Below are 16,907 nucleotides of genomic sequence, written 5' to 3' on the forward strand. Positions count from 1 at the left end.
AATTGATCCAATTGAGGGCGATTCATCTATGTGGCATCAAATGCAGTAGTATCCATACACGATACGTTGGCACGCTGTGATTAATGAATACATGAACTTCAGTATTGCTTTAGATGTAAAATGCAGTAGTTTGTATTTTTTGATCATAAATCGTAAAGTCATCCAACTGCGACAAGGTTTACCTAATTTTGGATACAATAGTATGTCATATTCTCCAATAGTATTAGGCTATGTTCATATATTGCGTTTTTACAGCGTTTTTTTTTCTGCAGCAAAACCTGATTTCTTGCCAGGAGGTTTGTTCAGGATTTTTCTTGCTTTTTTGCTTGTTTTTTGGTGCGTTTTTTTTTCACTGTCCTTTTGTCTCTTTATGCATGTACATAAAGTTCAGGGGAAAAAAAAAAAATCATTCTGGTTTTGGCACAAAAAACGCTGAAAATCTGACACCTTAGTTTTTGGTGTATTTTTCAGCATTCTTTTCACCACCAATTACTTCCAATGGGTGAAGAAAAGCTGAAAAAAACGCTGAAAGAAGCGACATGCTCTATTTTGCAAAAAAACATGCAAAGCACAAAATCCTGATAAAAAAAACCCCAAAACAAACAAACAAGATGTGTGCATGAGATTTCTGGAATCTCATAGACTTTGCTGGTACTGCAAAACACAGCTGAAAATTTGCATTAAAAAACGCATAAAAAATGCAATGTGTGAACATAGCCTAAGGGTATGTGCCCACGTTGCAGAAATTAAGCAGAAAATTTCTGCTTCATTTCCGCATGTCCTTTCCCGGAAAAATGCTTGCGGAATTTGGCAAGCGTTTTTCGCGCGTTGTAGAAGCGTTTGGCACATGCGGAATTGCCTTGCGTTTTTTATTGCATTGACAAGGCAATTCCGCATGCGTAAACGCAAAATTAATGGACATGCTGCAGATTTTTGAGCGCATCAAAAACGCTGCGGAAAAATCCGCAGCATGGGCATTGAAATTGCCGATTCTCATTGGGGACCATGGGGGACGGATTAACAAGCGTTTCACAAGCGTTTACGCTGCGGAAATTCCGCAGCATATACGCTTGTAAAACGCTACGTGGGCACATACCCCAAGTCTGTCCTTGTTGCATATTTTTCACAAGTGCCTTCACATGCAGCTTGCTTTTTGCTGTTTTTTTCCTGGCTTTTTCTTTCTTGCAACAAAAAAATTACATCTTAGAAAAATATGAAACTCACTACAAACAATGAACCTTTTCCTCTGCAATATTTGTTCATTGACTTGAGTTTTAGTTACAGAAACTCTCAAGACCTCTCTAAACCTCAGATTGTGTTTTGCCGGTGTTGAAAAAAATGAATGTTAATTTGTTCCATGAACAATGAATGAAAAAAATTCAAGCATCCAGAACATCTTCTAAAAAAAACTTTATTCTAGAAACGTATACAAATCCACAGCTTCCAGCTCCAGTATAAATCGAAAACACGTGTTAGACAAAGTCGCTAGTCATTGGATATAGAAAAGCGAACGACTTAGCGTGTTAAATCACGTCCTGTCAAAACACTTGACTCATTTCCACCAATAGTATGTTAGTGATTGTCTGCTTTCACAAGGATTAATAAATTACTTAATAATACATCAAAAATAAAATGAATATCCTTCATAGTGATAGATGATATTTTGCCCAATATTCATGCCCAGTGGTGATCTAGATTTTAACCCCTTTGCGACCTATGAAGTATGGGTACGTGATAGGTTGCCTCCCTCCCTTTGATGCGGGCTCCGGTGCTGAGCCCGCATCGTGTCAGGCACATGACAGCTAATCTGATCAGCTGTCATGATGAGTAAAAAGAAAAAAAAAAATCTTTTTAAAAATATTAAAAAATAAATATAGATAAAAGGTCAAATCACCCCCCTTTTGCCCCACTCAAAATAAAACAATTAAAAAAAATCAAATACACATATTTGGTATCGCTGAAATCAGAATCGCCTGATCTATCAATATATAAAAAGAATTAATCCGATCGATAACCAGCGTAACAAGAAAAATAAATCAAAATGCCAGAATTACTTTTTTTCGGTCACTGCAACATTGCAATTAAATGCAATAATGGGCGACCAAAACATTGTACCTTCTCCAAAATGGATTCATTAAAAACGTCAGCTCAGCGCATAAAAAATAAGCCCTCACGCAGCCCCAAATCTCAAAAAATGGAGACGCTACAGGGATCTCGGAATATGGCACTTTTTTTTTTTTTTTTTTTAACAAACTTTGAATTTTTTTTCTCAACACATTAAATAAAAAAAAAAAAAAAAACTGTACATGTTTGGTATCTACGAACTCGTAATGGCCTGGAGAATCATAATGTCTGGTCAGTTTTAGCATTTAATAAACATTGTAAAAAAGACAAAATACTATTGCAAATTTTTTTTTTGCAATTTCACCACACTTGGAATTTTTTTTCAGTACACAATATGGTAAAACCAATGGAGTTATTCAAAGCTACAACTCATCCTGCAAAAGACAAGCCCTCACATGGCCATATTCATGGAAAAGTTATGGCTCTGAGAAGGGAAACAAAAATGCAAAAACTGAAAAACCCAAGGTGGTGAAGGAGTTAAAGTATAGATCCACCACGACTATGGATCTATAGTGGAACTATATATCTATGGTATGGACTGCAGAGCTGAGTAAAAGATAGTAGAAATGAAAAAATAAAAACTAACTGTTGCAGAAATTTTAGCTTGTAAAGTTTAGGTTATAATTTATGTAATAGGTCAACTTGGTGTTACCAGAGATTTGTCTCTGGGGGGCATGCACTTCATCACCTGCATAATGTTGACCAGTCATAAGCAGCTACACTGACAGAGTACTGTGTGCTAATATCTGGAAGTGTTTGTAATGATACATAACTACAGTTACTGTGTAGAGATACAGCTGGACTGAACTGAGTTATGTATAATTACAAACACTTCCAGATCTCATATCACATCCTCCCCTGACATGGTCCGTTGTGAGATCTGAAAGTGTTTTTAATGATACATAACTCAGCTCTGCTGTATCTCTACACAGTAGCTGCAGAGACCAGTGAGGAAAGAAGGGCGTGTTCTTTTTCTCCAGTATATTGCTGCCTGTTTAAGATTGGTCAAGATCATTTAGGGGAAGAGGTACATGCCCAAATAGTCAAATCTCTGGTAACACCCAGTTGTACTATAATATAATAATTATAATATCAATTATAACCTAAAATTTACAAACTAATATCTCTGCAATAGAGAGGAGAAGCTAAAAAATAAAAACTACATTTTACTCATCTCTGCAGCTATTACTCCATGATCAGGCCAGTTTAACGTGCTCAAACTGGTAAAATACTTCTATGATCTCACCTACCAATTGTTCTGTCTAAAAGGGAACATTTTCAGCATATACTATAGCTTTTAGTTGTGATCACGCTGACAATATAAGGAACACATGTGCAGGCTACAACTATAACACTGGTATACAGTGATTTTGGTGCCAACGATGTCTGAACGATTTTATATTAAAGAGGTTGTCCACTACTAGCACAACCCCTTCTTGAACTAAATGTTTGGCCCAATGAGCGTTGGTGTCACTGTCCCCGCCTTTGTGTGAAATTGAACATGAAGAGGAAGCCAGAGAGCAGCTGCAGCCCGGACTTCCTCTTCATGTTCAAGATGTATGAAGACGGGGACAGTGACGTCAATGCTGATTGGGTGCCGGGCACCACTTGTCATTCCACCGCATCACAGCCTCGGGACCACGAGTGCCGACACCACTGTAACGGCGCCAACACGGGAGGTAAGTGTAAGCTTTTTTATTTTTATCGGGGCCAAACATTTAGTTCAAAAAGGGGTAGTCCTAGTTTATGGTGCTGGTTAAGAATATGACTTCGGTTTTGCCAGATTGGTTCTAGTTTCTGAGATATTTAATAGTTAATTAGGGTTAGTTAAACTTTTTCTTTCACTATTTGTCCACTGTCGTAGGTGCTCCACACATGTTTTGCAAACCATATGTGGAGCCCAAGACTTATCCTGGTCTACAAGCTGTACTCCAAAATAAGCCAGGTATACTTGATGCACAAAGTCTGTGATATTTCTTCTTTGTTTTTTCAACCATGTGCTCTCCATGGATGTAGCAGAATACATCAGGATTCAGGGTCTTCTTGATGACGTCACAATTTTTACATGTATTTATATACTTATTAAAGACAGAACTTTTTGGGTATAAACCGAGATTTGGTAGACAAACTTTTACTGTAGTCGACTTCTTTCCTCAGCAAATTTACAGTAGAATTCTGGCTTCAAAAAGTTGCTTTTATAGCATTGTAGGCCTACAAATTGAAATACAAAATTGGGGGAATGCATAATTTCATGGATGTCCATTATCTCAAAAACTAGAACCAATTCAGCAAAAGTAATGGGATTTTTGAATTCAGCACCCTCAACATACTCTAAATCCATTCAAAAAACCTTGGAACCTAAAACATTTTTTTGTAAACCTGTGAAAAAGGGTTATAAAATGATTACATCATAGAAAATTGCCACATTTCGTTGTGCCAGCCACCCTTGAGGCCCCCATACACATTAATCTAAAGTTAGCTAAATCTGTCATCCAAACCCATAGATATCGACAATCTAGTGTGAATGGGGGCCGCCCCTGACTCTCCCTCAACAGGTGAACTAATGCGAGATAATGATAAAGCATTTCCAATTTCAGACTGACAATCCTTTTGTTCTTGGTGAGATAAGCTAACTAGTAAATCATTAAAATCACTAGAGATGTCTGGCAGCAGCTCTCTTATAGAGAACATAGGAATGCTCTGCAGTACGGGAAAGTTGATCGAGATAGCTGCCAGCTAAACGATTGGCTGAACCATAATTCGGCCAATGGCTAGCTGGAGTGTATAGTGGGCTGTCAGTTAAAGGCAGTCTGTCAGCACAAAATTACTGTTGAAAACGAATACAGCACATAGAAGGGACATTTTTACATCAGTATTGGCCAGTTTTGTCAACTTTTTGAAAAGTCGGACTAACAGGGGTAGAACGGGCATGGCCAAGCATGCCTGACAAATTACCAAACTATAGACAGCATGAATCAGAGTCTGGTTGTACGACTGCAGCCTGGTTTGTTTTTCTCTGAAACATCAGAGAAAACAGTTTGATAAGCCTCTCTCGCATTGCTCTAGTTGATTGACAGATCTCTCCCTATGTATACACATGAGAGAGACCTGTCAATCACCTGGAGCGGTGCAGAGAGAAGAGACGGTTGGGGTGGCACTGGATTAGTCTCATCCGTCTCTATAGTCCGTGTTCGGCTCTTCAAACTATGTTTTCTCTGAAAAACATATCTGGCTGCAATTGTGCAGTTATGCTCTGTTTCAGGCCGCCTGTAGTATGGACAGCATGAATCAAGTGACAGGTTCCCTTTAAACTGTGCTTCTAAATATGGAAGTTAGAGCATTAATAGTAGACAATGCCATTAGCTAAATGGGTTGCAGAGGCTGCAAATATTCTCAGGCCCTATTGCCCAGGTGGGGTCATAGTTTCTTTTTCTCATAGTAGGACATCCTATTATAAATGATGTATGGTTAGAGGAAGAATCTGTTATAGATTTTGCATAGGGACTCAGGTGCTTCAAGTTATGCCTTTGAAATCATGGTTTAGGGTCATTTACTATATAACATGACTAGTAATAAGTCAGTATCAATAGGACAAAATCCACGTTTCTTTTTTATTATTATTTTTAGGGATTTAAGGGATTTGTTTTAGAGAGTTAATCACTATTTGTTAGATTAATACATTAGGTTTTGTTTTTTATCTATTATCAGTAACAAAATTTGCAAAGTGCTCTTTTGCCAGAGACACGTTGCACTTGGTTGATTGCTGACCTAAAAGATTTATCTAGGGATTAGTGAAGCGGAGTTTGATTCTGCCCGTCAAGGCTTACAACATGATTGTAACTGCAGAGAATTTTCATTACGGCTTTATTACAAGATCACTGGAATTATATAAGAGTGACGGTACAGACAACCCACTCAATGCATTGCTTTGATTTCTGCCATGTGTATGGAGTGGTAGCGTTACAACCAGATTTTACTATCATGTATGGCACGGCTATTCAATGACATGATCACATAACTGCTGGAAGAGGAAAGGTTACGCCACTACGTGACACAGTGTTTTGGTTGCACGGGCAGCATGAGATACAAAAAATATTTCACTATTTTGGAGGCTGCCATTGGCATCACCCCACTGAATAAAAGAGAACTCCTACCAGAGGGAAGACATGCAAACTTGTGGCAGTTTTCAGGGTAAGGTGATTGTGGCAGATCTACTCCCTTGTGTTTGCACTTTGTATATTTAACTTTTCATTTTGTTTGCCATCAAAATCCCTTGTTTCTTTCTGTGTGTTTATATCATTGTGTGAGTATCAGCATTGCCTGTGAATATTGCCTAATACCTAACAGACTAACTGCTTTAGACAAAAGCAATTTGTAGAACTTTATTTACTCATTTTAAATCCTTATGTATATTTCACACATTATCACATTGTTCAATGTAAAGACACAAGATAATTCATTATCACCATTTACAAAAAAAAAAAAAGTGAATTCTTTGAACCCCTTAAGGACAGGGCAATTTTTCATTAGGCTGCGTGCCCACGAAGCATTTTCCAAGCGTTTATGCTGCGGAATTTACTTTTTTACTTTTCACTATTTGTTAGTCTCCTTTAGGGGACTTGAACCTGCGATCCTCTGATCACTTCAGCGACCCGTGTGCATTAAATGCTGCTGTCACAGCAGCAAGCGGATAGGAGACATCCTGAAGACCGCAGACAGAACTTAGGTGTAACTGGAAAGTCTGAATACGCAGGCAGGTCCTGAAAGCCGCAGGTGGACACGTAGCAGAGGTACTAGAAGACTGGGAACAAGAAGCAGACAGAACTCTGGAGTAACTAGAAAGTCTGAATACCATGGAAGCTGCAGGCAGATAGGAGACTTAATTAGGGGACTGGAAACCACAGACAGCCAGGAGACGACCTAGAGACTGTGGACAAGAACTGGGCACAGACCAACTAAAAGTCTTACTAGAAAGTCTTAATTCCAAGATACAGGTGTGTGTATTGAGAGGCCTTATGTAGGCCTAGGAAGACCAACACATGAGCGCACGCTAGGCTACTTGCAAAGCCCGATGTGGAGCACAAGAAAATTTAGCGAACATGGGGGTAACAGGCACTAATTAAGTAACCTGTGAGTATTTAAGGGGTTTTCTCATTTAATGTTAAAGGCATTATCCACTACTAGGACAACCCCTTCTCAATCACTCTGTTTTCCCCCCAGTAAAATAGTGAAATCTGTACTCACCGCCAGCACCATTCCAGCGGTGTCGGCACTGGCTCTCCTGGGGCTTGTGTGACAAAGTAATATTATGCGATCCCTGAAGCCGCTTCTTTGTCCACTCCTTCATATGTAATTGACATCTGAAGGAAGTCAGAGCTGCGGCTACTCTCTCACATCCTGCAGATGTCTATTACATCTGAAGGAGGAGTCAGTGAAGTGGTCGCAGATTGGCCACAGTTATCACGTGACATAACAATTCCGGGGGAGGCTGTGTTGGCACCGCTGGAATGGCTCCAGTGGTGAGTATAGGTGTTATTATTTTACTGGTGGGAAACATAGTGATTAAGAAGTGACCTTAAATCACTCTAAAAATTATTTTTTAAATATGCCTAAGACATCTGTTTTTCAAGTACGTGTTCTATCTGTGATTTTCATATTATAATCTATGGGGATATTCACATGCTTTTGTATTTTTGCAGACCGTTTGTCTGCAAAAAATAAAATCACTTAGACACGTCTAATTTTGGTCATGAATGAAAATTACCCACAAAAGTCCATGGATCCATGAAAATCACAGACAGGTCACGGATGGCATCAGTGTGCCATCCGTGTGTTGTTTATCAGTGTTTTGGGTCCAAGTTTCATCCATTTGTGTTTCGCCAGTGATTTTCACATATGAAAGAGGAAAAACCTTGTAATTTATATCTATTACAATGTCAATCATGGAGTGCACAAGGACTGCACATTGTTGCCATTTGGGTGCAGTTCGTGATCATCATGGACCCTTAGACTTGTACCGATAATTTTGATCTGTTATATGGCATGGACCAAAAATTGACATGTTGCTGTGATTTTTTCTGTACGCACAGTCTGCAAAAACATGATAATATGAACAGCTTGATAGATTTTAATGGGTATATGTTCTATCTACAAAAAACACGGAAAGAAGATAAACATGAAAAACGGACATCTGAATGAGGCCTAACTATGTAGACGTTTATAGAATTTTGTCTTAAAAAAAAAAGAACAATCTCTATCTGTGTTTTGGAACAGATTTTCAGTTGTGTTTGGTCAGCGTGTCTGTTTTTAATATCAGTTTCATCATATTTTTGCATACAAAAGTTTACACAGGCTTCACCTATAAAACAAACATGAAAATCGGACTAGGATACCAATAGGATGGTACCAGAGTGCTGTCCGAGTTTTTCACCGACCCATAGACATACATTTGAGAGTTTGAGCAGTGACTAGGATAAAAAAAGCTCAGACATGTGAATAGCCCCATATCCTATAAGCTGTATGTGTTTTATCTGCAAATACCACGGTTAGAACTCATACTTGAAAAATTGACATTTGAATGAGCCCTAAGCCCAACACACAGGCATTTTTCAAGTACGTGTTGTAGGAAAGCCAGGTAGGACAGGGTTAAAACCTAGTTCAGGAGGTCCTGATTACGTGCTCCTGGCTAGCTATGACTAGAGCCAGGCCCTGTGTTCATTTGGTATTCGGTCAGCTAGGGAAGCTGAGCAGTGTGAGAGTTGTATCTAGTGTGTGACCAGCAGTTGTGAGCTGTCTGGGAGGTGAACACTTCTCTGTGGTAGTGGAGCTGGAGAGAAGACAGTGTTGGTTTACAGACTATACCCGAGATAGCTAATGCCAGTGCTGTGGTGTGTGTACAATTGTATTAATGTACTGTGTTCACTCTGACAAAAGGACTTCAACGTATCCCAGTGATTCTGAGATTGTTTTTTTCATTACACATTGTACTTTATATTAGTGGTAAATTTAGATTGATATTTTTTGTGTTTTGTGAAAATATCGGAAATTTGGCAAAAATTTTGAACATTTTCAAACTTGTAATTTTTATGTCCTGAAACCAGATATTTACTAACCATTTTTGTGTGATATAACTAACATTTACCACATGTCTACTTTACATCAGCATCATTTCTTAAACATAATTTTTCAAAAAGTTAGGTTAAAAGTTGATCAGCAATTTCTCGCTTTTCCAACAAACTTTACAAAACCCATTTTTTACGGACCACAGGGTATCGGCGTTGGCGTACTCAGGAGAATTTACACAACAAATTGTATGGTCCATTTTCTCCTGTTACCCTTGTAAAAAATGCAAAATTTGGGGCTAAAGCAACACTTTTGTGGAAAAAAGTTAAATTTTAATTTTTTCCCTTCCAAATTGTTTTAATTCTTGTAAAGCATTTGAAGGGTTAATAAACTTTTTGAATGTGGTTTCGAGCACTTCGAGGGGTGCAATTTTTAAAATGCGGTCACTTTTTGGTATTTTCTGTCACATAGGCATTTGAAGTGGCTTGGAGGGTGGACAGCAGGGCTCGGAAAGGAAGTAGGACTTTTTGACTTTTGGAGTCCAAAATTGGCTGGAATAGATAGTGGACGCCACATTACGTTTGCAGAGCCCTTGATGTGCTTAAACAGTGGAAACTACCCACAAGTGACCCCATTTTGGAAGTGTAGATCTAGAGTTGTGGTGGGCACCTTGAACCCACAGTGGCTGCACAAAATTTTATAACCTTGAGCTGTGAAAATGAAACAAAACATTTTTCCCACAAAAAATGTTGTTTTTGCCCCAAATGAACCACATAATTTGTAGTACAATTTCTCCTGCGCCCCCCTGCCGGCTGAGCCCGGGGCAAATGGGCCACCTGCCCCCCTAGATACGCCTCTGGGCCCTCACAGAATTTTATAATGAAAATGGAACAATAAATTTTTTCCACAAAAATGTTGTTTTTGCCCAAATTTCGCAAGGGTAACAGGAAAAAATGGACCATACAATTTGTTTTTCAATTTCTCCTGAGGACACCGATTCCCCATTTTTACGACTAAAATGTTGTTTTAGCTTCAAGTTTTTAAATTTTATAAAGGCCAATAGGAAAAAATGGACCTCAGTTTGTAGTGCAATTTCTCCTGAGTTCACCAATACCCTACATGTAATCAAGAAATACTTTTCAGACACAGTGGAAAGCTCAGAAGGGAAGGAGCGCCATATCAAATTGGCAGAGCCCTTGAGGTGCCAGGACAGTAGAACCCCCCATAAGTAACCCCATTTTACAAACTAAACCTCTCAATGAATTCATGTAATGGTGCAGGGATCATATTGACACCACGAGTATGTTGAAGTTCAGATTTTGCTGGAATGGTTTGAGGGTACCATGTCACATTGGCAAAGCCCCTGAAGTGCCATAACAGCAAAAAAAAACATAAGTGACCCCATTATACAAACTACATATCCCCAATGAATTCATCTAGGGGTGCAGTAAGCATGATGACACCACATGTGAGTCACAGAAATTTATACCATTGGGCGGTGAAGAAAGAATAATTACATTTTTACCACTAAAACGTTGTTTTAGCCCCAGGTTTTTAATTTTTATAAGGGCCAATAGGAAAAAATTGACCTCACAATTTCTCCTGAGTGCGCCAATACCATACACATGTTGTCGGGAAATACTTTTCAGGCACAGTGGAAAGCTCATAAGGAAAAGAGCGCCATATTATATTGTACAGATTTTGCGGTTACGGTTTGCGGATGCCATGACCCACTGGAAGAGCCTTTGAGGTGCCAGGACAACAGAACCCCTTCATAAAAGACCTCATTTTGCTCAGAAGCAAAGCATTTACAGTAATAAAGGCCAATAGGAAAAAATAGACCTCAGTTTGTTGTGCAATTTATCTCGTGTCAATACCCTACATGTGATCGGGAAACACTTTTGCAGACACAGTGAAAAGCTCAGGCACATAATTTTATACCATTGGGCAGCGAAGAAAAAATAATTAAATTTTTACCACAAAAATGTAGTTTTAGCCCCAGAATTTACATTTTCACATGGAGAAATGGGGAAAAATAGCACCAAAAATTGTCACACAATTTCTGCTGAACATGGCAGTACTCCATATGTGGCTGTACAATACTACTTAGCCATATGGCGAGACTTGGCAGGGAAGGAGCGCTATTTGACTCTTAGAGAACAAATTATCGTAGGTAGAATAGTTTGCGGACTCCATATAAAGAGCTCCTAAGTGCCAGAAGAGCAGAATCCTCCCTCAAGTGACCACATTTTGGAAGTTACATCCCTCTAGGAATTTATTTTCAGGTGTAGCGACAATTTTGAGTACATGGGTGTTTTCCAGAAACACGCTGCAATGGATGTTGCTGAGTGAAAATTGCAAATCTGCCATTGTAGTGTCTTTACGTTGTAGTGCCCATACATTGTGTCAAGCTCGTGCTTCTGGAGACATGGACCACATAAATTAAGCAGGCTCTCATAGCTAGAGAAATGCCAAACATGTGGACGCGAACTGAGGTTTAGGCACACTGTGGGGATCAGAAGGCATGGGGGAATTAGGATATGGGAGAGCAGAATTCGCTGGATTTCTTTTGGCGGGGTAGATGAAGAGCCATTTTGCTTTTCCAGAGCCTTTGTGCTACCAGTAACATGGAAGCCCCCTATATTTCCATTGACAGATGATGGACCAGAGTAGGGATTTTTTTTTTTTTTTGTGGATTGAGTTGAAGCTTTTATTGGGAACATTTTACATAACATTTTGGATCACATTTATCCTGTGCTCTACGCTGAGCACTTACATCTGGGTTTCCATCTAAATATCCGAATTACAGGATTCAAATGAAACCCCCAACAGATCCATTCACTATAATGAGGCAGAAGAGTTACTCTGGACTCCGTCTCTGTCTTTGCAAAAACAGATTTCAACTGGATCTATTTTTTTAACATTGAAGTCTATGGAAAACAGATCCACTAAAAATAGTCATCAGTTTTCTTTGATTTGAAACTGATCCAATAAGCAAAAAATGGATCCTTTTCAAATGAAAGAAAAACTGATTACTATTTAACAGATCCGTTTTCCGTAGACTTCAATGTTAAAAAATATATCCAGTTGAAATCATTTTCTTTAGCTGGACAAAAAAGTTGTGTCTGCACGGATAGTGGCTGAAGAGCAGAATAAAATGTTTTTTTTTGCCTCTCCTGTGCAGAGATATTAGAAATCAAAGTATTTGTCATTTAATGAGTCAATTTTCGATAAGTCCAAGTGGGGATTATCAGGGAGTTTTCACTGGGGGCGTGTACTTATTTCCCCTGTATGATGTTGTCCAATCATAAGCAGGCAACAACATACAGCAAAAATACAATACACCGCCGAATAGCTCAGAACAGGCTACTCCTGCTTCAAATGTAATGACAGCTTGCTCTGCTCTCACCCTACAGGGCACAACAGACAGAAGTGTGATTACTGACATCTTTTGAGTTCTCATCTCAGGACTGGCAGTTTGTGTGTGGGAGTGGGCAGTACAGCAGAACTGACAGTGCTCTGAGACGAGAGCTGATAGACGTGTTTGTAATGTGACACGGCTAAACTCAGATGTGCTGCGCCTCCTCCCACACTCACTGCATGACTTTATCTGAAAAGGCGTTAGTCATCTGTGCTTTACTCCCAGCAATTTCTAATCATACACTAGGTTAGACCAAGAGATCAGGGCTGTCAATAGATCGCACAACCTGACAAACATGCTTATGAGATTCTTATGATTGGGCAACAGACAGCCAGAATGTGCTCTCTTGAGTTTCCCAGGCCGCCTAAGGGGACTCTTGTGGAGGGATTCTTCTCTCTGGTGATCCGCTGTCTGAGATATGGGGGCGACATTTACCATAGCAGCCAGTTATACGAAGCCTGTCTGTCCTGTGCCAGGTACTACACACTACTGTCCTGCACTTCCTGCTTCTGGGAACTAACTAGAGATTTCCTAAAGTGCCCACCCTCTATGGGCTGTCATAACACACAGTTAACTCTCTCACTGTCCTAAATGACTGTAATGCTACTGGCAAACTTCCCCTGCCATCTGCATTCTAGACAGTGGCATCTTGTGGCTGGTTACCAACATTACAGCCCACAAGGAAACATATTAGAAACAAAGCCTTATTCACATTCTATGCTCAAACATAGCACTGGGTTCCCCTTTCCTCTACTGGGCTGGATTATCACAACTAACCCCTTAACTGGACATAACTGCAGCCTAGAGAGATCTGTCGGGAACATTCTGTTTAACCCTTTTAGTGCCAGAGGGAAGCTACTTCCTTCCCCACTACTACATTTAGGCTGCGTGCCCACGATGCAAATTTTATGTGTTTTCGCGGCGCCATTTCCGCCGCGGAAACGCATTAAAAATGCTTGTTAAGTTGTCTGCCATGTTCCCCAATGATAATCCGCATGTGCTGTGCACATGCTGCGGAAATTTCCGTATGGATTATCATTGCGGAAAAATCCGCAGCACAACCATTAATTTTGCGAAATCGCCGCCATTGACTTGCATTGGACCGCATAACATCCGCATGACTACATGTACACATGCGGATATCAATGCGTGGATGGTACCCGGGTCTGGAGAAGAAGAGACTCTCCTCCAGACCCGGGTACCATAGTACCTGTAGTTAAAAAAGAATTAAACTTAAAAAAAAAAAACATATACTTACCTTATGATGGCCCCCTGTCTGCTCCCGGCAGCGCTGCTGGCTCTTCGGCTGCTACCGATGGTGTAAAAGGACCTTCCATGACGTCATTTAGTCAGGTGACAGGTCACGCGACCGCTGACGTCGGCGGTTGCGTGACCTGTCACATGACTAAATGACGTCATGGAAGGTCCTTTTTTAGAGCACCGCGAGCCGCCAAAGACACCGGACGCACCGTAGTGGAGACCGGGGGGCCATCGGAAGGTATGTTTTTTTGTTGTTTTTTTCAACATTATTATTTTTTTTTTTTACTATTGATGCTGCATTTGCAGCATCGTAACTTGGTCACACAACATAAATCCATGCCGGTTGCATGGATTTATATAGTGTGACCAAGTTATCAAGCACTTTTCCAAGTGATGCTAAAATCGCTTGGAAAAGCACTTTACAACCCACATGCAAAATCGCATGTTAAAAATGCTTCACAAACGCTTTTACCTGGCAGAAAAAACGCATGTAAAATCCGCATGCGTTTTTTCTGCCAGGGAGATGGAGAAACGCTCCGCGGCATTTCTGCATCGTGGGCACTTAGCCTTACATACATTTTACTGTTGGCCGAACTTATCGATATTGGCTACTTCAGCCGACGTTAGTCTTATGGGTATGGGGGCCTTAACTCTCATTTATTTCTATGGGAGTTACGCAAACACCATTTTGCAGCTGTGATCAGCTGTTTTCATAACCCTCGCCTTTTTGTGGCTGGGACATAAAAGCTTTTCAGGTTTCGGTCATGAAAGGCAGATATGGGAATAACCTTTTTAACAATGGCACTATTATTGTTTCCTCATTTACAAGGCTATTATATAAAATGGATAAAAAAAAAAAAACACATATAGCATTTATAGCGCTATGTAATATGTCGGTGCTATAATAATAAAAATTATAATAGCTACTGTAGGAAAATGTTAAGATTGAGTGATTAACAGCTGGGAATATTTGCAAAGCAGCGCTGCAATTGCTAGAATTAAATTGTTTCAATAGGTCATAAAAAAATTATTTTTGTGTAGTGGGCACACTTTTCATATTTTTACATAGTTATAACTCAGTGGTTAGCACTACAGTCTTGCAGCCCTAGGGTCGTGGGTTTAAATCCCACCATGGACAGCATCTGCAAGGAGTTTGTATGTTCTCCCTGTGTTTGCGTGGGTTTCCTCCCACTCTCTGTAGACATACTCATAGGGAATTTAGATTGTGAGCCCCAATGGGGACAGTGATGATAAGGTCTGTAAATCACTGTGGTGCTATATTAGTGAGTAAAATAGATGAATTAATAATGTACTATAGTACATTTAGTTCAAATAGTGTAAAATATATTTAATGTCTGCAGCGGTTTCTAATATGTTGTCAATTGACCTTCATGTAATTGAATTCTAAGAATAATATTTCCCTATCACTCCAAATCAGTCAGCAATGTGCATTTTGGCATCAATTTCAAACACAGAAATAAATCTAATGTGACAATAAATTCATTAGAGAGCGGCTACAATGCATCTTACAAGAAAAATGACTCCACTCCATCTTATAATGGGTTGTACTTTTATAAACTGACACATTTCTTTCTGTGTAGGCAAAGAAGCACTGTACTACCTAGTGCTTGTGAGTGGTACTCAAACCCACACTGGAACCCCCCACCAAAGAAGGCCACTAGGTCAAGGCACAAGATATTACGCAGTCGATCACTTCACCAGGTATGTCACCGCTGGGAAATTGGATTGAAAATGGTGTAATGTAATGATGATATTCTTTACGGCTGCTACATGGACCATAGGAACTTGTAGATAAGGGATGATTCATTGACATTTCTGAAAAAAAGTTTTCTAGACATGTTCTGTGACCTGTGCAAATGTCAGAGAACAAGAAGGTGGAGGAGGTGAGCTGTGACAACTGTGAATGCTCCAATCCTGTATTATCAAAGGTGTTATCTGTTATTCTATTCCTCCCTGATGATAATAATGATTACTATTGAAAAGTGTTCTTTATAGAACAGGAAGGATGAGGACTAGTGTTGAGCGATACCTTCCGATATCAGGAAATATCGTATCGGATTGGATCGGGCCGATACCCAAAAAGTATCGGATATCGCCGATTCCGATACCGGAAACCAATGCAAGTCTATGGGACACAAATATCGGAATGAAAATAAACCCTTTCTTTCCTTGTAGGTTAATTCTACATGAAGGAAAACAACTAAGAATAATGTAGAATGACATGAAAAGCCGGCAATTCATCAGCGGCATACACCGGTACCCGACAATTTACAACAGAAAGAATAGAGCTTCACACATAGATTAGATAGATAGAAACATGTCAGTCACATATATATGAAGTACAGTGACAGTGTTGCTTACTGTACTTGTCATTTAGTGTAAAGGATTTATTAAAAAAAATATTAGTGTTTTCGTGCACCGTCTCTTTAAAAAAGCCGGCCGGCAATTCAGCATCTGTACCCGACAATTTATAACAGACAGAATAGAGCTTCACACATAGATTAGATAGATAGAAACATGTCAGCCACATATATAAGAAGTACAGTGACAGTGTTGATTACTGTACTTGTCATTTAGTGTTAAAATAAAGGATTTATTTAAAAAAAAATTGGCGTGGGGTTCCCCTTAATTTTAGGCTCTAGCGGAGGTTAAGCAGACAGCTGGGGCAAATGTTTGAAGCCTGGGAAGGGGGTAATACCCACGGAGCTTCCCAGGCTACTAATATCAGCCCCCAGCTGAATACCTAGCCTTTACTAGCTATTAAAATGGGGGACCCCCCCAAAAAAATGACGTGGGGTCCCCCCTAATTTAATAGCTAGCACAGGCTAGGCAGACAGCTGGGGGCTGATATTAATAGCCCAGGAAGGGTGCCATGAATATTGGCCCCCTCCCAGGCTAGAAACACCAGCCGTCAGCCGCCCCAGAAATGGCGCATCCATAGGATGCGCCAATTCTGGCACTTAGCCTCGCTCTTCCACGCTGCCCTGGTGCGGTGGCAGGGGGTAATAGGGTTGGGGTT

The 16,907-nt window shown here is 39.9% G+C and overlaps 1 protein-coding gene across 2 annotated transcripts in view; it reads left to right on the plus strand.

Moving 5' to 3' along the window:
- Positions 1 to 16,907, plus strand: part of TJP2 (tight junction protein 2) — a 136,973-nt gene that overhangs the window by 16,772 nt on the left and 103,294 nt on the right. For both annotated transcript variants that reach the window (XM_073669899.1, XM_073669882.1), the window contains exon 2: positions 15,469 to 15,589. The gene's annotated coding sequence lies outside the window, so the exon portion shown is untranslated. The remainder of the gene's footprint in view (positions 1 to 15,468; positions 15,590 to 16,907) is intronic.

The sequence above is a fragment of the Phyllobates terribilis genome, unplaced genomic scaffold, assembly GCF_046119375.1.
Source record: "Phyllobates terribilis strain yellow unplaced genomic scaffold, ASM4611937v1 Scaffold_1__5_contigs__length_1240528914, whole genome shotgun sequence".
Lineage (NCBI taxonomy): Eukaryota > Metazoa > Chordata > Amphibia > Anura > Dendrobatidae > Phyllobates > Phyllobates terribilis.